The sequence below is a fragment of the Condylura cristata genome, unplaced genomic scaffold (genome assembly GCF_000260355.1).
Source record: "Condylura cristata isolate star-nosed mole 26May11 unplaced genomic scaffold, ConCri1.0 scaffold00032, whole genome shotgun sequence".
In the NCBI taxonomy this organism is placed as follows: domain Eukaryota; kingdom Metazoa; phylum Chordata; class Mammalia; order Eulipotyphla; family Talpidae; genus Condylura; species Condylura cristata.
In genome coordinates this window covers 9,970,236-9,997,088 of record NW_004567133.1, presented here as the reverse complement: position 1 = coordinate 9,997,088, position 26,853 = coordinate 9,970,236, and the positions used below count along the sequence as shown (strand labels likewise).

The window sequence follows — 26,853 nt, the reverse complement described above, 5'->3', positions numbered from 1 at the left end:
CATTCTTCTACCCACCCATAGGAGCCACCCACTAAGCCTATTCTCCAAGCTAAGTAGTCTAGCCCCTGAGCTGCTATCTCTCCTGCTCCTCAAGTCCTCTGCTAGGCTGTCAGTAGAAGGCAGGCCAAGTTCACGCTCAACAGCAGTGTCCCACCAGGCCACTCAGTCCCCAAGAGAGTGACTCCATTTTAAAAGAAGGGCTCAGATCCCCAAGGACAATCTGTAAATGGCAAGATTTTCACTGCTAGGTGAAAAATCACTCTGCACTGACACTGAAACTCATTGTGGTAGGTTATTAGTTACATAGATAATTTAAAAGTTTATTAGTTAATTTATAGAATTTCTTGGCCAGAAGGGAGGTGATTTCTTTGAAAACTCTGTCTCTCAGAAATCTTATTCTTTCAACTAGTCCACTAGCAGATCTATAATTTAGTACTTGTAAAATTTTGTCACCTGCTGTCATAATTGCAGCCATTGAGATCACAATGTTAATAGAAATTTAGATCAGAAGCCAGAAGTTTAGAAGGAAAAGCAGTTAACAGTCTAGACAACTGCCAGTCCCGTACTTCCCACGGTTCAGGGAGCACTCTTGGATCAAGTACCCAAATTCAAAGCTCTTAGGACACTGGCAGTGGGGCAGAGGGTGCTTTTTTTTTTTTTTTTTAAAGATTTATTTATTTATTCATACAGAACTGGGGTACAGGCCAGAGACGGAGGGTGAGAGGATTCACCAAGGACAGAGAGGGGAGCAGAATAGGCAGACGGACAGAGTACACTGCTGAGGGGAGCAGCGGGCGGGTCAGGAGAGGTCTGCCGCGCCATGTGGATCTCCTTCCAGGCAGGCGGGGATCGAACTCATGCGGAAGTGACTTTAGCTTCTTAGTGCTGTGCTTTAACCAGCTAAGCCACCAGGGAGGGCCAGAGGGTGCTTTTTTTAATGGAAGGTTGATGCTTTGGACTTGACCTAAAGAACTCAACTTCTTCCAAATAGTACCTGGGTGAGTTTGGGGTTATCTTCAAAAGGAATTCTAAGGGTAGGTTCCAAGCATACAAGTTTAAAAGCAGAATTATTCCTGTAGTTATTGTAGACTACTGGTACCAGGGTGTGGCCCATTTTCCACCCTCAAAAAGAATCAATGACAAAGAGACAAGTCTATACATGTCCTGAGAAAGACGTGCAGTTTCACTTGGGCTTCAAATACACTGAAACCTTTCTAAGGGTTTTTGGTATGGAAAGCAACAGAGCCAAGTAACTTTCCCTTAAGTCTTTTTGTGCTTTAAGAGTATTGTCTGTAAGCCATAAACACAACCTATTAAAATTTTAAAAGACAAAGGTAATTCTTGGAAGTCCATTATACAAGGAAAGCAATTATTTGAGCTGAATAATCTCAAACCAAGCAGGACCATCCCATGTAAAGGGTCTCATTTCCAGATCTGTGTTTCTAAAGACTAGAGTGCTAAAAGAAACCAAAGGCCCAAAGGACAAAACCTCCACATGGTCAAATGGCCAATTCTGACACCCCAGCACAGTGACTCACCAGAGCCTGCTATGGGGGGATCCCAGCACCCTGGAGGTCCACAGCAAGCCCTGGCCTCTCTGAGCCACCTACCCCAGGCCATCACATCCACCCCACCAGGCATATGCTGCTTTATATATACCAGCTTCCTCTACATCCTGGCGCCAAGGCCTGCAGGTGGGAATAGAACAGACAGGGCTCCGAAAGAGGCTTAATCCCACTTACCCACTGGCCCTCCACATAAGAGCATCTTTGATGACCTGACACAGCAGAACCAGCTGAAACCGAAGGCTTTTAACATACCCAGTAGATGAAAAAAAATCACTTTAGAAAGATGATCAATCTGCAAGTGCCAGAAGGCCGACTCCCTTTCTCCCAACCCGCTTTGATTCTCTGAAATGCCCCCAATTCCACTTCACTGTTGAGGTGCGTGGTGACTTCAAGTAAGATTAAAAGTATGTTCAGATGTGATGGCGACAACAGCTCTGACCATTCAATGGACTCCTTTTGTTTCTACTTCTATCTTTGGGAACAGTTTTGCTCCCAGAACCCTCCCAAGATTGGATCCCCGGGCCTAGCCCTGTGCTGGCAGCACTTCAAGTATTTTAAAGGTAAAAGTCTCCCTGGAACTACTAGCTACTGCCTAACAGCTAATAATAGCAGTTATCAATTATTAAACACTTGATATGGTGCCAGGCAGTATGCTAAGCACTTAATGGACATTAAACCTCATATATCCTCACCACAACCCCATTTAAAGATAGGGAAACTGAGGCTCAAACTAAAAGAAATCACCTAGGATCACATAAACAGCCGAGTTGTCACCCATTCTGAACAAAGGAAAGCCCAAACTTAAGTGTGTTCCCACAGCACCCCAGAGTGCTGAGTCTACCAGGAGTCACTGAGAAAGAACACATGGTCTGTGCCCAGTACTCAAGAAGGGTGTCCCACCCGCTGCCCTCCCACGCGAGCCCTGCCACTGGGTGCAGTAGGCAAGACGCCATGCAGAAGTGGGGACTAGAATTAGTCCAGATGCCCTGAATCTGAAATGTTTCATTCCAAGAGCTGGAAAACTCTAGCTCTTAAGTCAATGCCCGATTCTGTTACTCATTATTATTTGACCCTGCTCAAAACCTGAAATTTTTCAATCTGCAAAGTGGATCTGCCTCATGAAGCTGTCTTAAGGGCTCACTCAGGAAATGCAGATGAAGGGTACCTGACACATACTGCCCCACCCTCCTTCCACCACGCCCCAGAACACTTGTTAGACAGGACAGGTATTAAAATCGGTTGTCTCCAGAAGCCTGTTAGAACCCGGCTTTTCCCATCTGAGTAAGGGACTCTGAGTTCATCCCAGGCCCAGATACAACTCCTGCCTCTGCCTGATGTCATGCACAGGGACCTTGTTCAAAAGTCATCTCTTGAACCACAGCACTGACCCTGCTCAAATGCGACATGCCCAAAAGTGCCTGGGCAATTCAGGCTCTCCACAGATTGGCTGTCCCCTATGGACACCTTTGAGTTGCTGGCCACTCCCTGTCCATAATGCAGGTTAGGCTCTTAGCTAGATTGTGGACTCCCTTCCCATTCCACTGAGTTCCAGCTCTGCGGTGCACAAAAGGACTTCAGACTTGCTCCTCATTTATAGGGACTGACTTCCCAGCCAGTCCTCCCATCACCCCTGGGTGATGTGGGCATCCGAAAGCCAATTTCTCCTGGATAATTCAGCAGCGCTATTAATGCTTTGTGTTTGTCCATATCTTGTAATTCCTATATAACCACAAGTCTATGAAGTCACCATCTCTATTTTATGGGGAGAGGTAGAGACCAAGGAGCTATCTAGGAAGAGAGAAGGGCAGAAACCTTCAGAGCATGAGCCCAGACAGCACACAAATTTAGATTTGATTCATGGTGATAGCAACAATGTGACCATGAATGTGGAACCCTAAAATGGGACAGCTGTACCTCACAAACTGTTGGGCAGAGCAAGTAAGAATCCAAGGATAAGCACTGCCTAATACTGGCTCCTAGAAAGCATTATCATAGTTATTACCACAAAGAGAGGGCAGACTCAACCTTCCTTCTAGAACAATGCTTTTTTTCAGCGACAGTCCAGCTTGCCTGGGGAGTTCAGGGAGGCGGGAGTTCAGGGAGGCAGGACACTCCAGGTACACACAGTTCGCCTGAGCAGCGAAGTGTCATAAATAAGCAGAACCGAGTAGGGGACGAAGAAGAGCATGGAGAAAGAAAAGGCAAGAAGAATAAAGGAAAACAAGCAAACTACAAACTCAGGTTGAAACCTACTCTGAGGCAATCATAACTCTGGGTGTTTACCTGAAAGATGGAAGACAGTAACCACTGCTTGGCCCTATTCAGTTTATCCTGAATTAAGATCAGCTTTTCTCTTGCAATCTCAGCTCCAACTGCTTCTGCCTGCTCCCTTCTCTGCTCATCAGCCTCCAGCCTCTCTCCTCCCCTGTGCCAGCCCCCAGCTGCTATTTCTGGGGATGGGCTGGCTGCCTGCCTGGCCCTGGCCTGGACCAAGCACCGCTGGGCCACACGCAATCCCAGACACTGCAGTCCCTGTGGATGCTCTGGCTCTAAGAGGTATCCGGATGCTGCTTCTAGCTCTTAGGCAGTTCTGTCAAGTGACAATTAAGCAAGTTCTGTCTTCCAGAGCTTACTGCAAAGACAGGGTCACCTCTCATGAACGAGATGACGAGGGGGCTCAAATAAACTGCACAGGAGGAATGAACTGTGAACTCAAGTTATGAAAAGCAAGGTGGAAGAACTGAGGAAAGGGAAAGAGGATTTGTGGAACGCGGTGCCACCCACTTCACAGCATCACCGCCTTCACACCGCACAACCGCCTCAGGGAAACAGGTGATCATAGTTTAGGAAACTGTTTCTTAACTAAGCTGTGGTAATGGGAAACAAAGCCCATCTATCAGGCCCCAGAGTCCATGCCATGGAAGGTGGCACAGAGAATGTGGATTCTTTCTGGTGTTTTAAGTGACTGGAAGCATGCAATGGAAAGGAAGGAGGTAAAGAACCAATCTGGTTGGTCCAACTAGAAGCTTATTAATAATCCCTTTACAATTTTATATATGTATTTAGGGTATTGGCATGGATTATCACATTTAACTGGCTACAACCCTATAAAAAAATAACAATCTCCATTTCACAAGGAAGGAAATTGAGGAGGGCTTTGGCTCGAGGGCTCGCACCCAGTCTGTAGAGGAAAAGGGAGCCACGCTCAGATTGACGCCACTTGCCACGGTGCCACACCACTGCTGTCTGCTGGGATGTGCGCCAGCATGTGACGACAGCCCGGGTAAGAAGTCGGGGACATTCCCAGCACGCACGTCCACTCCAGAGGAACCTAACCAAGAGCAACAGGGGATACTCCCAAGGATCTTTCGGTTCTGTTCTGGGCTCTCCCTAAGCAGTGTGCGCCCTTGAACATGTCACTAATCTCCCTCAGTTTCTGAGGGCCAACATTAAAGAGACGTCTGGATTAGTCCTTCCAAACTCAATATTCTGGAACTACCTTCACATTTTGGCATCTAAAGGGGCTGAAGTTTTGCTTCCTCAGTGAATAGTTCTCAAACTTTTTGACCAAGTCTATCAGAGCCAACAAAAAAGTCAGTCCAAAGCAGGATCACTCCAATCTGAAAGGATTAAAGATTACACTTTCTGAAGCCCTCTCTCCTTAGTCAACCTAGATTTGTCTCCACAAGGTCAGCAGTTGGCCCAGGCATATGGAGAACAGACCAGAGCAAGCTGGCTCACTGCTGTAGCTGGCTGTGTTAGGAAGCCCACTCAGAGGACTGCTGCACTGGCTGCTGATGGGAAGCCCGTCACCCAAGGAACACCCTTGCAAAGTAAGGAGCTAAAAAAACAGGAGGCAAAAAACAGGAGGATCCCAGTGCACTTGAGATCTACAGAGATTTCCTTGAGAGAAGCAACAAACCTAATTCACCACTCCATCCTGTTCCATAGCAAGAAGCCACGGACAAATGCTGCGTTCCCACATACCAACAGTAAGAAAGCCTTCTTTCTCCTAAGCAGTCTGTGGAACTAGTTTTGGGAGCATGTTTTCTTTTCTCACTATAAACACCAGAAACCAAGGCCAGAGAACACGAGCACATGAATTCCTCAGACAGGGTTGCTCCAGCTGCAGGGGTTGAGGCAGCTGCACTGGCAGAAGCCATCCCCACTGGGGAGTCCCAAAGTAAGACCTCAGGATCCCCTTGATCCCACCTGGCAGCTGCAGATCCTGAATGACCTGAGAAAAAGATGGGAAATGGGTGGTGTCCCTTTGTAAACTACTTCCTAGAAAGTAAATTTGCAAAAATAACAAAGAGGAAAAGTCTGAGGGTACACTTGAAAGGAAGAGTGGGCTCGCTGATACTTGGAACTTGGGACTCACAAGACCACCTCTGGAGATTAGGTCTTAACCAGCGCTGATTGGGCAGGAAAGCTGTTCTCTCTGCCAAAGCAAATGAGACCCATCTGCCACTATTTTCATGTTTTTAAAAGGCTTTTTGTCCTAAAATGTACTGCAGCAGTAAGCTCAGACAGTTTCAGTTAGGGGTGGGTAGGAATATACAACTTCCTACATCAACCAATCTTAAAAGTGCAAGAGGAATAAAAGAGGGATAAAGGGAGGGAGGAAGGGAATTTAAAAAAAAAAAACAGAAAACAAACCAGATGGTTATATTTCTGTAAAATAATAGGCTACATGATTATGTCTAGCCAGGTTTGCACTAAGTAATTTTTCTTTGTTATTATTTCTTACCTTACATATTTCAAGCAGACACATCTAACAGAAGCCTGAGGACGAAAGCCAGTGTGAGCTGGCTAGAAGAAATGCTTCTTGCCCAGTATCGCCAAGCCAACACATGTATTAGAAAGTTTTCAATTACTCCATAACGAAGATACATTTGGTCTCTGGGTTCCAGAGCTGAGCTACATGTTTAATCCACAATTCAAAATAATCAAAAAAGGGCCTATCATTTTATTGTCCCACAAATGGATTATTTTTTTCTCATCACTGAGCTGGACAGGTCTGACCACCCACCAGTCAGAGGGCATCATTAAGGGGCACCGGATTTCTAGGATGTCTACTCTTGTTTTCACACCAGCTTTTTTGGTGGCTTTGGGTGTGTGCTCTGGGACTCATGATAAAAATGGTGCCCCCATTGCATCTTCATCTCCAGTCTTAGTCTTAGAGCTTGTTGTCTCCCTCAGGGTAAAGCCTCATTAGACCCACTGATTAGGGAATCCACTGATTAGGCATTAATTCCCTGCTTCCAATTAGCAGATGAATGCCAGCAACCCTAAGGTTTACCTCATTGTACTGATTGTCCTCAAACTTCTAACTACAACATCAGCTGTTCACTTGTCAGTCAACTTCTAAGTCAGTAGTCAGCAACTGAAAGAAAAATAGTTAACTGAAATTTGAGAAGGATTCTGCATCTAAGTAACAAAAGGCAAAAAAGGAAACTGAAAGGGGCTGAAAGATGAGGAAGGAGCCCCACATAAAGATGGTAAGTGAAGGCATCCAAATGTCTACCGGGGAACCTGAATGACCACAAATGTGTAGATGTGGCTTCCAGAGCCACATTTCCTCTAAGCTGGCCTCAAGTTCATCACATGGTAACCAATCAGTCTCTTAAATGTTTTCTAGTTCTTAAAAAAAAAAAAATCCAAATCCATTAAGACCACATTTTTTTTCCTAGAGGCTCATGATGGAAGCTGATTGCTAATGCACAGTAGACAGGAAGAGGAAGAGGGACAGAAAATAGACCTGTACAATAAAAGAATATCTGCTTTCAACCACATCAGTGAAATAGTCAGAGAAGTGAAGTTAATAAGGTTTTCTTTCTTACTGCCAGATTCAAAAGTATTACATAGTTATTCTGTAAAACTCGGGAAAAAACAGAGGGCATAAGGAAAAACGTTCCCTGATATCCCACCACCTACAATTAATATTTAAGTCTATCCTTTCAGTCCTTTATATGAAGGACACATAAATACACACATGTACATACTTTCTACATGGATTTTAAACAAATCTAGGATAATGTAGGTTAGATTGTGCAGCCTTTTCCATCACTTTTTTATATAAATCTTCTCTTATAAATGCTTTTGAAAGAGCAGCAATTCAGGCCCTCCCTGTGGCGCAGCGGGTTAAAGCACAGCACTAAGAGGCTAGGGCCACTTCCACATGGGTTCGATCCCAGCCTGCCCTGGAGGTGGCCACATGGCGCGGCAGATCTCTCCTGGCCCGCCCGCTGCTCCCCTCAGCAGTGTAGTTCGTTGATCTGCCTGTTCTGCTCCCCACTCTGTCTCTGGTGAATCCTCTCACTGCTTCTGCACCTCTGGCCTGTACTCCAGTTCTATATGAATAAATAAATAAATCTTTAAAAAAAAAAAGAAAGAAAGAAAGAGCAGTAATTCAACAGTAGTGCTGGTATCACTACTAATGTACCAGCTATTTCTCATCCCCACAGGCTATTTATAGCCTACTATTCAATCTGCCAAAAACTTGGTGCTGTACTGCAGAGAGAATGCAAAAAGGCTGATTCTATTAAAACATACTTTATAGGTAAGGCTGTCTTTGAATGGGGCATTATCTCATGTCAATTTAATCTTTTTGTTGGGCATTTAAGCTTGCTTCCAGTAATTCACTATTACAAATAATATCAAGATAACAAACAGAATTTGCTGCTGAAACTCAGCACATTTACAATAATTTCCTGAGACTAAATTCCTATAAGTAAAACCAATGGATCAAAGCACATGCAAAAAGAAACAAACTGTCTGTCTATCTCAATCTGACTTCCAAAAACATGCAGTATGATGCGTATATTTCTCCCAACAGTATTTTGGAATATCTCACAACTATTTAAATTTATTTTTAAGAAATCCTTACCAAAGACATTATATTAGGAAGGGTAGGAGCTAAACACTGAAACCATAAAGCACTTGAAAGAAACTGAAGAAACAATGAAATTGAAAGACATTCCTGGTTCATGAATCAGAAAGATCAATATTATCCAAATGGCCATTCTATTTAAAATAATACCCAAATGCAACACAATTCTATTAAGATCCCAGTGGCATTCTTCACAGAAATAGAATAAGGAATCCTAAAATCTGTATGGAACTACAAAAGAACTCAAATGGCCAAAGTACTACTGAGAAAAGTAGAACAAAAATAGAGGTATCATGTGTCTTAGCTTCAAACTATACTACAAAGCAACAATAATCAAAACAGCATGATACTGGAATGAAACCAGGCTCAAGCATCAATGGAACAGAGAGTCCGGAAATAAAACCACACATATATGGGTAACAAATTGATGGCAAAGTTGTCAAGAGCATACAATAGAGAAAAGAAAGTCTCTTTAGTAAATGCTGCTAAGAACACTGGTCACATGTGAAAGAATGAAGTTCCTATAACAGGTATTAGAAGAACCTCAAAATGGATTGAAGAAATGACTTTAAGGCCTGAATCCATAAAATATAAAAATGAAGAGAGATAAATGACTCTTTGACATCAAACTTAGTGATATCTTTGTGGCTCTGCCACCAATGGCTAGAGAAACGAGAGAATATAAGCTGATGGAAATACATCAAACTAAAAAGCTGCACAGGGAAGGAAGCCATAGTTGAAATGAAAAGGCATCCACTTAGAAGATAATTACAAATTAACTATCAGAAAAGAGGTTAATATACAAAATATATAAAAAGCTTCTACAGCTCAGCAACAAAGAAACATAAAACTTGATTAAAAAGTGGGTAGAGAATTTAAGCAGACATTTCACCAAAGATAAATATATGGCCAACAGATTCAAAAGAACCTCCATACTGTTTTTCATAGTGGCTTTATCAGTTTACATTCCCATCAACAGTAGACACAAGTTCCTTTTTGTCCATATCCTTGCCACCATTTATTATTTTTTGACTTTTTGTTAATAGCCATTCTAAGTGATGTGAGGTGCAATCTCACTGTGGTTTAGATTTACATCTCCCTAATGGTAAGCAATCTAGGGCATGTATGATGTCAATCATTTGTAGATCGAAATAAAATGAAGACAAGCCCTTAGATTCTGACAAGAGGATGGTGGTTACCAAGAGAAATAAGGAATGGTGAGAAGGGGCCAACTGGTTGGTGGTAGATTGGACATTTGATGTTGGGTGTGGTGAGAAATGTAAACTTAAAGCCTACAGAGTGTTATAAACTAATGTCATCTCAAAAAAATATATAAATAAGTAGAAGGTATTATATTAAGGGAAAATATCAAAGTGCCAAAGGAGAATTGAAAACAGGTCAAGGAAGAACTTATTAACTTATTTAACTGCAAAATATGTCAAAAAAAAGGATAACAAATTCAATTAATCTGGCTCCAAGGATTTTAAAACTATCAAATGATAGGGTACAGGAGTGGGGACAGATACTATCTCAATAAAAAATCAATCTCCCTGTCTCCCTGCATTAAAAGCAAAATAAAACATAAGTCTCAGGTAAGGTAAGTCCCCTTACCATAGTCACATCATCAAGAGTAGTGTCTTGCCCACAGACTAGTCTGAACCTAAGTGAACCTGTGACAGTCCTAGAGAGCAAGAGGTTCATTCAAACAGGATTGGGAAATTCATGGAAACAGTCAACAGACTAGATTTAGCCTGCAGACATTATATGGGCTTTCAAGCATCAAGGTAGATCAAAGACTGCTGCATGCAGCAGAGACTTGACAAGCACCCAAGCTCTTCATCAGGTCATTACTCAATTTCATTAGAGGATCCTGCTCATTCTCCACCAAATAGTTGGGTGAAGTGCAGGGCGTACCATTTGACTGAGGTCGACCAAACAAAGCTTCATATGACCCTGGCTTCAATGACTGGGTCATGGATAAGCAAATGACCTAAGTCAGCCTGAATGAATCTAAACACTGAAAGCTTAGAGGTCAGAGCTGCCGTAGTCATATTACTGGAAAGAGCACAAGGGGGAAAAAATGCCTAGCAAGGGTAGCTATGAGGGTTAACTGGTCCCTCCTTATCAGCTGCATCTCAACTCAAATGCATGTAGAATCCAAGAATAAAATCACCACCAAGACACAGCTGATATCAGCTAAGCCAGACCTCACAATAGAACAAGTCTATACAAAGATCAAGTTACATCACTCGAATGTCTTCTGAGGGAAAAGAAAGTTCTAACACCTAGACATTCTGATTCAAAGTCCAGGACCAACTTACTTGGCTGTAATTTCAACCCAATACATTCATTACAGGAACTTTTAGTGAACACCAAAACCAATAATACCAATCTCATGCAAATCAGTAAATTCCTTTACATTACAATATGACCAATGAGCTAAAGGACCTCTCCAACTGCAATTTTACAACCGTAGACTTCCTTTAAGCAGATATACCATAGAACACTTATAGTTGCTTTATTCTACATTTTCTGTCTTCTTCATGTTCCCAAGCAGGAAGCATCTCTCAGCACTCAGACACCACGTGAAAAGCTGTAAAGTAAGAGCTCCCGAAAGTCTTTCTCTTTGCAGTAATAACATGATCAATCTTCCAGCTGAAACAGGTATTTGATCAAAACCACATCCTATGAAACTAAAAGAGCAGTTCTAAACAGAACCTGGCTATCCTCTTGGTTTCAATTACTATCACTGAAACAATTCTCTGGTTTTAAGTGCTGAAGAGCCTCTTTAGAAAGCATTCAGCTTTTGAAGATGGTGACAGGAAATGCTCATATTTATGCATCCTTATTAGAAATACATTCTCTGCAGGTTGAAACTTTAAAGTCCCAGGTTTGGGATTTCTTTGTGGTTTTTGAACAGTTACTTATTTCACAAATGTTTGCTCATGGTATGAGGCTGAAGAGCACATTAACACATGTAGAGAAAAGTGGATGACTAAACTAAAAAAATACCTGATGGCTGGTAACCTGGTATTACAGGCTTTCTAAAGTAAGACATCAGATGATTTCAGACCATTTCCTGCCCATACTCACCTGTAAAAATTGCTGCCACCTAATGGTCATTGCAAAACTGTCTTAAGAGCAGTTTTAGCAGCCAGACCTAACTTTTGAAAATCGTTACTAAAAAATCCTAAAGTTAAAAACAGCAGCACCATTAGCTCTTTTCTTTATGAATACCTTTCATGAAGAAAAGACTGCTTTGGACTCCAAAATACATAGATATGGTATGTACACGTCTACACTCAAATTTTACCTCCAATCATGGAGTCCATGAATTTACATATAACTCTTCTGAACTGTGTCTGTGTTTTGCCTACAACCATTTTCATTAGGGAATAACCCTTTACTCAAAAACTAGTTGTAAATATTTCAGCTCCCAAAGCTGTTCCAGGACAGTCTCGCACCTTCTGGAAAGATAGGAATGCTTTGGATACAGAATGACTGGGTTTGTATAGTCTGGCTCTGTCTATTCCCCAGCACGTAGTTAATCACCCCCTACTCCATTTTCTCACCTGAAAACTGAGAAACTCAAAGAGTTGTTGTACAGAATAAATGGCTCACTCATATCAGATGGATTTCAATGCTAAACTGTGTCCCACCAATCTAAAATGTCATCTCACTTTAACCCAGCACCCTATTTTGTTTCTTCACAGCACATACCACTCTGAAATGTTTATTTGATGAATAAAAGATTGTGTGTCTGCTTCCCCTGCCTGGTATTTTACTTAGCCACTTTGGCCTGTGCACCTAAGCTATGTGGCACATAAGCAGGGATGTGATAAATAGTGGTTGAATAAGTAATTATCACCTATATTCACTGAATACTCTGGAAAAGGCACTGGTCAATGCACTTTAAGTGTACATCATGACTGAATAAGTGAGTGTGACATACTTACCAATAAGCCTAGCACACAGTCAGTACTCAATTAACAACTCTAATTATATGATGATGTTACCAAATACTCAAGAGTAAAGTCATTAGAATCCTAAGACAGAACTAATTATCATCTATCAACAACTGGTTCCTGATGTCCAGTTTCTCCTGGACTCCTCCCCTCTCAGCACTCTACCACCTTTACAGAGAACGGAAAGTAGGAAGTGTTAGAATCCTAAGACAGAGAACTAATTATCATCTATCAACAACTGGTTCCTGATGTCCAGTTTCTCCTGGACTCCTCCCCTCTCAGCACTCTACCACCTTTACAGAGAACGGAAAGTAGGAAGTGTCTTTAGTATTCCAATTATTCCCTACCTCATGAATTTCTCAAATAAAGTAACACAAAAACACAGCTTCTCAGTTGGCATTATAGGGCTTCATCCCTCTTCCCTAAAACACAACAGAAGTTAAAATTTAAAGCTGACGGACCCTCCCTGGTGGCGCAGCGGGTTAAAGCACTGCACTGAGAAGCTAAAGCCACTTCAGCATGAGTTCGATCTCCTCCACCTGCCTCAGAGATGACCACATGCTGTGGCAGACCTCTCCTGACCTGCCCACTGCTCCCCTCAGCAGTGTACTTCCACGATCTGCCTGTTCTGCTCCCCACTCTGTCCCTGGTGAATCTTCTCACCGCCCCTGCACATCTGTACCCCAGTTCTGTATGCATAAATAAATACATCTTTAAAAAAAAAATTAAAGCTGAAATCATCAAGTGATGCTTCTTTTTGACCTGCACCTAAGTGCCTTGAGGAAAATTCACATCATGAATGGAAATTACTCCTGCATCTCCTTTAGAAAGGGGAAAAGTCCGGAGGGTTTGTTTGTTTTTGTCCAGAGGGAAAATGCCAAGGCCATGGGCACTCCAAAAAGCTCCAAGGGTTCCCCAATCTGGTGAACTCCAGTGAAAAACCTTCTGGTGCTAGTCTAAACTGTGCATTCCCTACATGAATAAACAAAGGCACCCTATTTAAGGCATTTGGAAATGTTGGAGTAAAAGCCAGGAGCTTTTTTGAATACTGCATATTGCTTATTTTAATGGGGATTCAATTACCTAAAATATGAAAGGCTCACAGTCAGTTCTACACTTCCTGTGATATCTTGTTTCACTGTCATGTTTACTAAAATTCACTTAATGACAAAGTGCCTTTTAACTCTGAGAGCTGAAGCACATACCTTGTCAAAGAGGATAAGAGATGTGGACCATCCAGGTCCGCCAGCTCTTTAGACCCACTGGAGACAATGGACTATGTTTCATATGACTGCAAGAAAAGGCCAAGAACTAATCAAGGCCTTCAAAGGCAAATATACTTGCCAAGAAAGCAAAGGGCAGATTCCACCTCCACTGGCTGGCAGGCCCACACATTCTGCTAACCATATGAAACAGCCAGCTCTTGCTCTCCCCACCCCCGGACCCAGTTATGATATTTGGGGTAGGGAGAATAGCAGCACTGGTGACTTTTCTAGGAGAGTGTTTTATAAAAATAGAGCTTCCAATTTTAGACCTAAAAGCTGAAAAGAAAAATAGCCAGAATTAGAAGTTTGTTTTAACACAATACATTGAAAATTACAAGTTTAAGCGCTGGTAGCTGGAGGTAGGGATCACACCACCCCATATGACTTCTTAGTGAGTCATAAAAAAAATAGTGCAGGATTGTCTAACAGTGGACTGATAGAATTAAGAAGTTCACTTGTGCCAGATGATAGAAAACCAAGCACCATGGCATTCCTTTGGCATGTTTCAGGAGTGGCAGGACTGACACAAATGAAATGCAGCAGCAATTTATACAACACAAACACCCAAAAACCTTTCTGAGGCTAGCCAGAGAAAATGTTTGAAATCATGAGTATGATTCATTTGTCTTAAGTTAAATCAGTTTAACAGGGAGAGGCGAGGATAAAACCCTCTAAACTATTAATAAATCACTACCTAAAACATTTCTGGATTGCTAACACCCATCCTCGATTATCACAGCTCTGTATCAAAGCAAATGCCAAGCACAGGCACTGCAGAGCCAGTTGCGGCGACCCTTTCATATTTATGAGACTCACTCTGGTGGAACTAGAGAACAACAACAGAAATTAATCGTCAGACTGGATACTTCAGATGGATACCATCATGATGATAATAAAGACCTAGTGAAAGGTCTTCTGGGTACCATAAATAACAAATCCACTCCTGTCAAGCAGCCAGGATTAACTCCTATTTGCCCAGGGTCCCACCCACTATCACCAATGCACTTAACAAAATAGAAGAATCATCATTCCCCACTGCTCAGAAAAGGCATATTTCTCACCGGTTTGCTGACATCAACTACTCACCCTGAGAAGTCAAACTACCAATCTTAAGAGCAACTCCAATACACATTTTTTCCAGATTAGAGTTTTTGAAAACCATAAAGGAAAACATGTCATTAATTTCTCACCCAGTAAATTCTTCTAATGCTTTATAATTGTCAGTTATGACCCTTGTGACAATAGGCAATTTATTATTTCTATTATGCATTCAAGGCTTAAATACATCATGGATTATTCATTCCGCTGAAAGACAGGCATTTGTCACAAATGACAAGAACACAGAAGAGAAAGGATTTTGTCATGATGGCATCTTAGATTGCAAGTTCCAAGAAGGCAAGGAGTGTGTATGGTTATGTGAAAAGTGCTAACTGGCTAACAGATCCTTTCTAAAGAACCAAATGGAAACTAAGCCCCCACTATGTGCCAGGGCACGGCACAGATCTGCCCATGTGCACGTTACAATAATAATGTCCACAAAAAATGCATTGTTTTCAAAATATTTTTTATACAGACCAACTAATCCAACAATCATTTGCAAGGAGGTAGGTATTACAATCACCATTTCATAGAGGAGGAAATTGAGGCACAGGAAGTAAAAGTAACTTACCTGTGGGCACAGAGCTACCAAGAGGCAAAGCTAAAATTCAAATACATGTTTCATTCTTTCTCAAAATTAGAGATCATTGTTTTCAAACCCTTTCTTTTAAAACATGGAAGTTTAAGCTTCTGAAAAGCCTACTAAGTCGAGTGACTTTTTGTTTAGTATATGCAAGTCTCTCAATCACTGCTGATGTAGGTTCCCAGAGTGAACCCAAGGACTCCGAACTCCCAAAAACAACATCACTATGAAATGTGAAAATGGACTAGAACAGTATCTTTTAAAGTTAAGTTTTAACAGCAACAACCTTCAGTAAGAAATACATTTTACCTCCTGACCCAATATGCATTACATATAAACATAACAACAGCAGGTTCTCCACAGCCCTCCAACTCATTTTGTTATGACACTGACAAGAACAAAAAAGGAAGCATTATTCAAGGGCCTGCTTTCTTTAAGCCCTTTCACTTAAAGTCAGTTTCCAAGAACTTACAGACAAAATTAAGTAAGGACTTCCTGTATAACTCAGCTCCATTAAGTGATATTTACACTTAACTTCTATGATACACTCTAATGTATGAGTCCTTTTCTTAATTTTTTTTTAAGTTGTGAGTTATAACCCACTAACTAGACATTATTCATAATGTGAAAATCTCAAAATCAAATTTAAAGATTCCCTCCAACATCTTTACTGCGCTAGACACAATACCAGGCGTTTACATGCACAAGAGCATGACTTCTAGAGATGAAGAAATAAGCTCAGAAACAAAGCATCTTACTCACACCCCTAAAAACTCAGCAAATATTCCATTTGCTCCCTCAGGGTCCCAGCTCTTTCCAGTTAGGTGGGAAATGTTTCTATTTCTCATCCTCAGGTCTGTTCGCAGAAATGACAAGATGAACTGTAACCAGAAGTGACATCTATCACTTCCAGGTCCAAGCATAGTGCTGGCATGGGACATCCCAGCCATCTTTTCCCTGCCATGGTGACCAAGAAAAGTACAGATGGTGCAGCACACGACCATGGAAGCCACACAGCCCCTGTGTGAGTCTCTGTGTGACTGTTTGGGGCACGGCACCCTTCAGTCTATCAACCACATGGACGTGTTAGTAATAATAAACTTTTATCAGGTTAAACTAAACTTTGTAAATTCTAAAACTACCCCTCCCTGGCAATTCTATAGTCCAGTCCCCTGCACCTGTTATTATTCCTCTCACAATACCTACTTCTGGGACTGCTTCCTTCAATCTCTCTTCCACACACTGCACTGAAATGATCTTTCTAACATAGAGAGGAGTCTATGCGGGTATGCCATACACTACTGAAAATTGTATAGTAGTTCCTTTTCATCTACAATGAAATCCAAACTCAACAAGACATACAGGGTACTGCAGAATTTGGCCTCAAGCAACTACTATCATTCCAGGTCCTTCAGTCATACTGTATCAGGCCATTCCCCAAGATGGCCTGAGTCTCTTGTTTACATTACTGTTAGTTCTGCTTGGAATGCTTAGTGAATCTCAGGTCTGGGCATTTCAAGTCTGGCTCAGATTTTATATTCCACAGAAGAACTCTCCTGACTTAAGCTGACCTAAAGTCTCTCTGCCCATCTATCTATACAGTGGTCTTTTTAGCACTGATTTTATAACACATTCTATTGTTCATATGTCTGTTTTTTCTACCACACCAGTAGGTCCTTAAGAACAAGACCTACAACAGGCACTGAAAGTTACTATAAAATTAGCAACAGGTAAACAATATTCCTTTTCCTGAAGTAACATGTATCCAATCCTAGGGGCAATCCTTAAGAAGAATTCTGACTCCACATAATTCATTTTAAATAAAATGGCGAAACATCAAATCTTTCTAGCTTGTAAGACTAGTTTTGTGTTTCAGAAGTCCCTTAGAATGATCCCTATTTGTCTGGGAAAGCTGATTCCTTGCTCATATAAATCTAATGTGAAACCAACAATCTGGTTCTTCTTAGAAAATATCTTATATCCTGTTTGGAAACCTTGAATACTGTTTAAAGCAATTTTTTAAAGTTTTGTTCAGTGAAGCTATTGTAATCAAAAGCTCTTTTGCTTCAACAAGCTGTGTCAGATACTACTTACTGGAGACCTTCAGAACTCTGTCTTGAGTGAGTCAATTTAAGCATTGTATGCAAATAGCAAAGCTACAAATCAAAAGAAGAGCAACTTAAGCCAAAGTGCTCAGAGGGAAAGGGGGGGGGGGGCCCTGGCGGCACCCTTTCCTTCCAAATGGGGAAAAGGCAACTGGAAAGAATTTTTACCTGTAGCATAACTTTGTATTTATCTGTTTCTACTAGGCTAAGCAAAGGTTGCAAACTCAAAACGTAGAAAAGCAAATACTCTGATAAATTTAGCAATTTGGACTCTTTGACTAGGAAGGTTTTAAAGTCAAAACTAAAGAAAGTATTTGTTTACATGTTTTTTACCTTTTGAAGTTACCATGAAAGTTCAAATTTCCAACATCCTGAAAGGGCTTTATTTTAGAAGTGAAAAGACTCCAGTGAATTTTTAAAAGGTTAAGTCTACCAGGAGTGACTAGATTCAGTGGTGCCAGAAACCTGTGAGAATGGCTTGAAAAGGTTTTGAGCTCTACTGCTATGCTTATACAGCTTTCATTTTGCTTCTAAGTTATGTTTTATCTTTTTTGAATATGTGGTCTTGAATGCTTATACTTCAATGGAGATTTACACCTAGGACATAATTATCTGTAAATTGGAAAATAACAGTCTTTCATGTGGCTCGCACCCTTCAAAGCCTAACTGCTCAGCTGACCACAGAGATTGGAACCAACTCCCAGATCTAGTGGTAATTTCCTAAGGAGAGAAGGAAATAAACCCTCACTCTAGCTTTGCAAATCCTAGTCTATACGTAAAGGACAAATGTTACAATCCCTGTTGATCCCCTTTCACAATTTCTCTGGACTCACTAGCAATTATCTATAAATAATCTGACCTCTGCTCACAGGGAAATGATTGTTTCAGGAACTCCACATCTCTCCTGAATAAGGAAGTCTTGTGGACCGTGGATCTGTGTTCAAAGGCTGACTATCATGCATATCATGATTTTGGTAGGAATGGAGATTATGAAAACTGCAAAATACAGCCTTGAGTAAAAAGGCTCTCCTCTCCCCTCTCCCAATGTGCCAAATAGCACAGGTAACTACCTCTCAGGAGACATTATGATATGAATGACAAACCCAAAAGTATGAGGGCTTGTGGCAACCTTAGATTCCACCTCAGCTGGGAAACATATGGGAGTTTCTCATTAGAAAGTCATGTAGAAACGTATTACAAATGAAGTAGGGGGAAATCTTGGACTACATCCCTGTCACCGTTTTGCTCTATTTTAAGCTAATCCTAACTAGGTAACACAGGGCACAGAGATAACAAACTTGTAACCATCTTTATAGCAATGTTTTAAAACTACACTTTGAAATATTAAAAACAATTTGGTGCAAGGAATTACACCAGATGCATGGCCCTTTATCCTGAGGTAATTATAGAACAAAATCACTTGCAGAACACAAGCCAATAGCCAAATGTAGATAATGAAAGATGACAGTGTTAATATAAACAGAAATGTCAAGAGAACACAAGTAATTAAAGCTTAAGGGGAAAACACTAAAGAAACCATACTCTACATCTGAAAGCAGCTTCCTTAACTACTATTATGAAACTGAGATTTCAGTTTTATTCAAGAGTTTTCACTTAAACGAAGGCACCTCCAACAACAGTCTCTAGCATTTTTACCATGGCTCAAGATCCCCTGTAAGTTGAGTTTTGAGCAATATAACAGAAGATAAAATGAAATTTTAAATAAAGCTTGCTTCAGTGTGCTTAACTTCATTTTAGGGCACAGACACAAGGTCCTTTTAAAGTCGTTGTTACCACAGCTGAGTGTCTGTCTTCCATAACTTAGAATTCCGGGACTGGCCTGGGCTCCAGCCAGGGAGGTGCTTTTTCTCCCTCCCCCAAAAAAGAAAACCAGAACCATGGGGAGTTCCAACAACAAAGAGGAAAGGAACTAAAGATAAATCCAGTTGCCCAAAATCTGCTCTAGGTGAAAACAGCAGCATTATTACTCATTTCTTCATTATTAAAAGAAGAAAAAGCCACTACTTCTAAAGTTTGTATTTTAAATTCTTCACAGCTGAAGAATTTGGGGATTCTCTCTAAGAATGCCTGACTCAACTCAGGAAAGTCTTTAAATCCACTCAAACCCGACCTGCTCTGCTATGTCCATCACAAGATTTCATGAAGGTATGGAGCTACAGCAGAACTGCATCTCAGAACTCACAAACTTTAATTCCTGTACAACCTTTACAATCGGACACACCGCTTTGCCATCTCAACTTCTGCAAATAATAACTGCTCATTTTGGAAAAGTTTTTAAAATCATATGGGGTGGCACAAGGGGTTAACGGGCAGCACTATGAAGCTATCTGCAGCCACTGTGAGTTTGAGTTCCAACCCCAGCCAGAGAGGTGATCCACGTGGTGCAGGAGACCTCTCCTGTTTTGCCTGCTGCTCCCTCAGTGTATTTGAGTGGATCCACCTGTTCTGCTCCCCACTGACTCTGGTGATTCCTCTCACCTCTGACCACTTCTGGTCTATACCCGAGTTCTTGTACGCATAAATAAATAAATCTTTAAAAACAATCAGACAGGCTTTTATATCATCCTATGCAACACTACCCATTAAGTCATAGGTCTGATAGGTTAATTATGTTTTGATTAATACACATAAAAAACAGAACTAGCGAACTAAAATTACTCATCCATGTACCACCAGAAATCATCTCATGTACTATTAAAATAAACAACACTCCCACATGCTTGTGTCAGGAGCACATCCACCAAAAGTGTAACCACAGTCACACTTGGAAAGGTGATTTGTTCCCAAACCCTTTACATCACACTTAAGGAAAAAGACTCAAAAATGGGCTGTAACTTGCCTAAGGATACACAATAACCAGTGGCAGAGTCTAGACTAGAATCTAGGGCTTAGTTCACAGTAGTTCTGTTCCCTACAGGGAGAATGAGAGACCAGGCCTTGGGGTGGGGAAAAAGCGAGAGGAGGGAGCTCACCAACAAGTGAATTTCAAGCAGCTGGTCAGCTTGTTGCCTGTGGATCTGTGCTTTTCACTTTCTCTGAGAAGCACACACACAACATGGTACTTGCCATCTGACTCTCTCAAAGATTGTCTGGACCAGCTCAAATAAATCTGTTGTTTCCTTCCCAATGTCTCATGTGGTTTTGCCCAACTCATTGAACTTCAAGGCACACTGCCAAAGATAAAAATGTCTCCTGGATCAGTTTCCTATTTTTTTGATCCAACAGGATCCTAGCTGCTGAGCCCCCATCCACACTGCTAGACTCACACCGGCTCTATAAGGTTTCAGGAGGAAGATTTTCCATCTCTGGGTTTTAGGCCAGCTTTGGAAATAGGCTGGAAGTTTCCATTACAGAGATACTCATGTACATCCCAGATACCCAGAGAACAGGCTTTATTTTCAAGTGATAGTAATTTGTGACTACTGTGGGCCTAGTGATATGTCCAGTATGTCCAGTATGTCACCTATAGGACAGCAGAAAAATTATGTTGTTTCTGGCCCTTTGGGAGTTGCCAATCCAGGTGAGCTTGGCTATGTATGTGAGTAGCTAATTATAACTAAGGTTATTACATGTTTATTTACATGTTAGGCACTATGCCATGTCCTTCAAATGCACGGTCTTACTGAATCCTCACAACTCTTGACTGTGATTATTCCCTTCATCTGTAGATGAAGGACATGGGGCTCAGAGGCCTCGTATGACTCAGTGAAGTAGGTGGTAAAGTTCAAATTCAAATTCAGAACATCTGAGTCTAGGTCAGTGCTCTTAATCAATGTACTCTGTATACCCAATCTTTTAAAAGCCAGTGAAAGGAAACATAAATTTTGCATCTGAGTCCTTGTTCATTGAGCTTGTTTCTCAAATTAGGGAAAAATTAGAATCAGTACATCTTTGAAGTTCAGGAATATATAACACATTCTAGAAAAGCCATTTCATATTCACTTTGTTCCTTGTAATGGGAAACTACTTAATTTGTACTTTCTTGACCAAAAAAATTAACAGTAGATGCACATTATTATTTTTCAACTCATCACCTTTCTTTGTTTACTACTTACAGGATTTAAAAGTGAACTACTAATTTGGCATACTAAAAAAATATATTTGGTCTCTGTCCCCGATTCCTCTGAGAGCTGATAACCCCCCTGGAATTTCCTGAATCTTTTATTTATAAGGTGCCCCCTTTGGTACACACCTGAGTTTATGCTAAAGAGGTGACTCACAGACCTTACATAGTTTTAAAAGAGGGCTGGCCAAGCCAGAAAAACCAAGCACAAGATTAGAAGGCTGGAATTTTCAGCTCCACCTCCAGACCACAGGGGAAGGAAGGGTGGCTGAAGTTTAATCACTATTAGTCAATGTTTTGATCAATTGTACCTACATAATGGAAACGCTGGAAACTTAAAAAAAAGCTGGAATTTCAGGGCTGGTGAACACTGTTGTGCAGAGAGGCAAGCCCAGAGGGCTCATGGAAACTCTGTGCCACCAACTTGTATCCTGCTCTATACATCTATTTGACTTGGCTGTCCCTGAATTGTATGCTTTATAATGAAACTATAATCCCAAAACCATGCTTTCCCAAGTTCTATGAGTCACATGTTTTAACAAATGACCAAACTTGGCACAAATGCAGATAAGTTGGGGCTACCTGGTACTTGTGGCTGGCATCTGAAGTAGGTCAAATCTGTATGCCCCTGTGTTAACTTGTGGGTCTGCATTGAGGCAGTTTATGCCAGAACTGAAATGCTGGATATTCAGTTGTCAGGAATACTTGTTGTTAGAATAATAAAATGACCTCAGAAAAAGAGATACATTTAAAAGCAACTAACTGGAACTTAGAAGTTATTCCTGTGCTTGAGAACTGCTTTCAGTTTTCAGTATTAGTCGGCAATTTGAACCTATGAGCAGATCTACAAATACCTGGTAGAACAAACTTATTTTTTTTTAAGATTTATTTATTTATACATACAGAGCTGGAGTATAGGCCAGAGGATTCACCAGAGACAGTGGGGAGCAGAACAGGCAGAAGGGCAAAGCACACTGTTGAGGGGAGCAGTGGGTGGGTCAGGGATCAAATGAAGTGACTTTAGCTTCTTAGTGCTGTGCTTTAACCTACTATACCACCAGGGAGGGCCCCAGAACAAACTTATTTTAAAAGAAGAAAATACTAATCTGCTAAAGAGAATACAGAGTGTTGAGAAACATGAAATCAAAAACAATTTTAATTAATACTTTGTTAAGATTTATTTCACATTTATTACAGTCCTTGTGAGAATCATGGATTGCTTCAATAGTTTACACACATCTGTCCCCTTTGGACAATAGATACTGCTAAATGATAATGGCCACCACCAAGTATTCACTTCATTATATACACTAAACTCAGACCATAATGGTCCAGGGACATTACATTCCTCTGATGCATCTAATAAAGTCAACTTAGACATCTCAAAAAATAAGTCAGGCCAGCACTCCATAGCAGTCAGTCATGACCAAACCAGCAGCTGCATCCCATCCCCATCCCTCCCCAGTATCAATAGTTTCCAACTGAGAGCGCTTATGGTCAGAACCCTTCTCAGGGTTCCTGTGCCAAGCACTCCTCTAGGCCCCAGACCCCTCCTTGTGAAAAGTGTTCCCTGGAGTTGTACAATCTTGTAAGTCTGCTCCTTCTCTAACTGCTCTTCCCCAGTAAGTACCATTATTAGTGTTTCCCAGCTGGGAAACTCAGGGGTTATTTCTCTGCTCTCTGTATACCCTGATACCCTATCCATAATACCACCACTGCACCACCAAACTCCCTCCCAAAGGCCTGCCCACCGGTCAATCCTACCTCACAATTTCACTATTAAACCCACCTATCTAAGTTCCTCTGGAAAGATCGTGAGGGTTTCCTCTTTTATAAAGATGAGAAAACCAAGTAAGGCCCTCCCTGGTAGCGTAGTAGATTAAAGCACAGCACTAAGAACCTAAGCCACTTCCACATGAGTTCAATCCCTGCCCGCCCCGGAGGTGACCACATGGCGCAGCAGACTCTCCTGACCCACCAGCTGCTCCCCTCAGCAGTATACTTCATCAGTCGGCCTGTTCTGCTCCCCACTCTTTCTCTGGTGAATCCTCTCACTGTCCCTGCACCTCTGGCCTGTACCCCAGTTCTGTGTGCATAAATAAATAAATCTTTTTAAAAAAGAAAAGAAAAACCAAGTAAAATTCTCCTTACCACACGCATCAGCTATAACTGTTTTGAGTAAATGGAAAAGGTGCCCCAACCTGCTCAGATATTTCCCAAGTAAATCAATGATAAAAGTTCCCAGATCCAAAAAATAACCAACCAAACAGGAACATTCTACTTTCAGGTAGCAGGGAAACCTGTATATATTTCAAAGAAAAACAAGGATTCAAGCATAAAAAAGAACCATAGAGAGTCTTGAAAATGGAGATAGAACACCCACTTTATTACTAACATGAATTTCACCTACTTAGCAGAAAATGTAATAATTCAGGAAATCCCTTCCCACAGGGGCAGGGACTTCCAGCCTGCCCGCGATCTTGCCCCCTAAGACACAAGCTGCTAGCATCCCACACCCTCACGACAGTGCTATGCCTGGCCCTTCCTCCTGTTGAAAAAGTAGCCACTAGGTAGTCAAAAAGCCAGTGTTTACTTGAAAACAAAAGTTTGCTTCACAGATTCTAGAAAAGGAATGTAGCCACTGAAGTATTTCCACAGAGCTGCTCTAAAGCTATTCTGCTGATGAGCATACCTGGGTTTTCCTGTTCAGATTCCAGGGCAGGTCAATGGAAAAAAGGAAGTGAGTTGCTTAGCATTAAGCACACACAGGTTATTCTCTACAGGATGCCCACTAGCTTATCTCAGAACTTACTGATAAGTCTAAACGCCTACTCGAAAGTACTATTATCCCTTTCAGAACCTTACTAGGCTAGGGAGCTCTCAAGCTATTTTTCACTATTAACTTCCCTTTGCATATACTTCATAACTAAGTATTCTCTGATAGGTTACAGCTTGTGACAAAATGTTTGGATAAAGAATGAGGAGTATGAAGGACCAGGACTAAGAATTCAATAGAACTTAAACTCCAATGAAAGCCTACAGTGATGCATTTGCACCAGGGCAAGTGAGAACACAGAGAAGGCCTAATGCTGGTCCTAAGCTGCTAGTACCTCGCTCTGTAGCTTTAAGCAAATTTCCTAACATTTCAAGATTTCTATTTCCCTACTAAATCGTTACCTTTCAACCTGCTTTCAGCTTCAGAACATTTTGTTCAAATGAAATCTTATGGGGAAGACCAATATAACAGAATAATAAAGTTACTTTTGCAGAGTGAAACACAGTGGGATCAAGCGAAAAAAGGCAGCAAAAATCCCCTCTCTGCCACAAGCATACACCATAATGACTTCCACGAGGACTCCATATAGCAGTTAGGAAAAGTATTACACCAGGTACTATAAAGTTCTGCAAGAACTTTACTTTTTCCTGCCTTCATCTAAAAGGAATTAACTGCATTCAACAGAGTAAATTTTAAGACTTGTCTTATTCAGAATCAAAATTATAGGACACACACCAACCCACTCTAGGGAAAAACATTGCATAAAGTCCAAAACCTTTATCAACCTACCAGGCTAAAAGCTATAACCATACTCTGCTGTAGTAATAGAGAGAAAACCTGATAATATAAAGGGGTAAGGCTTTCCAACACAATGTCACCTAGTCTGACAGTGGTGTTCTTCCAGGTCTTCACTCATAAGACCTGGTATGGACTCACAGGCCTTCCTGATGGAATTATTTCCAATCCCCAGATCCTTTGGCTGAGCCCTCCAGCAGAGCTGAGCATAAAAGGGACACAGATGACACCTACCAATGCCATACAATCTAAGTTTCCATTCTGCAATACACCCTGAAACCCAACACAGCACAGCTCAAAGAACACTCCTGAGCAAGGCGTTCCAGAGAGTCATCAACACGTGTGTCTGCCTTTCCCTGGTATCAGGATACAGACACAGGTAATCATCACCTCAAAAATGACTCACTGAGCTTCCCTAATCTGAAGTACAGTATTTAAATAAGGTTTCGTTTGCACATACCTAAAGAAGATGGTCTGGCATTTTTCTCCTTTCAGCAGATCACAGCTTCAAAGAATTAAAAGTCTAAGTCACTTCCAACCTTTTTTCTCATTAGCTCACTAAATTACAACATCAAGTTCTATTTTTTAATCATTCATTAATGAGATAAGTTAGGTGCTGTGGTAATATCCTTGTTCCCCTAAAATAGACCCTCTAGAAATAGACCCATCTAGAAAACAGACACAAGAACTAATAACACTAGATTTGAAGTGAGAGAAACTAACTCAAACAGCCTGATTCATTGGGCAAAGAGCTTCAGAACATTGTCCCAATATTTAAGAAGAACACATGTTGGTTCACTGGTATCCACATCTGTAAATAGACACAAAGAGGTAATTGTAAGTTATCAAGAGCTGGGGAAATAGGAGTTACCACGTAATTACCATTGTTTCAATATGAGTTACCACATCTTCACCTCAAAACAGCTGGCAGTCAGTGTACAATTAACTCTCCTTACTGCCTTGCATTGATCAAAACAGTTGTGAAATCATATTAGTTTTAAGTCATTTACTGCAAGGTAAAAGACTTATAGCTAAATCCTATAGCAAGTGAGGTCAACTGGTCTTTCAGGTTACCGCCTTTCAGAAGAGTGTTCAAAAGTGCAAGAAATTTAGAAAACAAATTCACCTGTATCCTAGGTTAAAGGCCAGGTCAGTTCTGAGAATTCAAATTAATTTAGATTTATATTTTTTTCCCCAAATACAATTAGTAGCCATAAGGAGTCTGGCTTCTCCTTGTGTTCAAGTCCCCACATACCCACCCACCCTGAGAGAAATTAGAAAATAGGTAACAGTCTCCAAACTGGCCAATGAAATTTCAGCCTACGGAGTCTTTTAATACTTTAGTTATTAAAAGAAAAAAAAAACCACTGAACTGAAGATGAATAGTCAACATTGGTTATAGCATTTGAAACCCAACATTAGGATACAAAGACCTAAATTTAACCTAGGCTAAAGCCAAATGTATGCATGTATGTGTGCAGGTGTGCATGCATGTATTTATATATGTGCATACATGTATGTATACACACACATAGATGCCATTACCAATTTTCCATTCCTATGAGACACTCCAGCATAGCCTACTGTATGCCCAGTCCTAGCAGTTCACTTGAGTGGTTTGCTCGCTAAGACTTTCTAGTTGCATTCAAGTTGGAATTCAGTAATTCAGTATCACATTCCACTCTATCCCCTTTATTACCCCTGGATTACCCAGGAAGTTCT

The 26,853-nt window shown here is 41.1% G+C and overlaps 1 protein-coding gene across 1 annotated transcript in view; it reads right to left on the bottom strand.

Annotated features, from left to right (window-relative positions):
* Nucleotides 1-26,853, bottom strand: part of DCUN1D3 (DCN1, defective in cullin neddylation 1, domain containing 3) — a 36,106-nt gene that overhangs the window by 5,992 nt on the left and 3,261 nt on the right. The gene's annotated exons all lie outside the window — the stretch shown is intronic.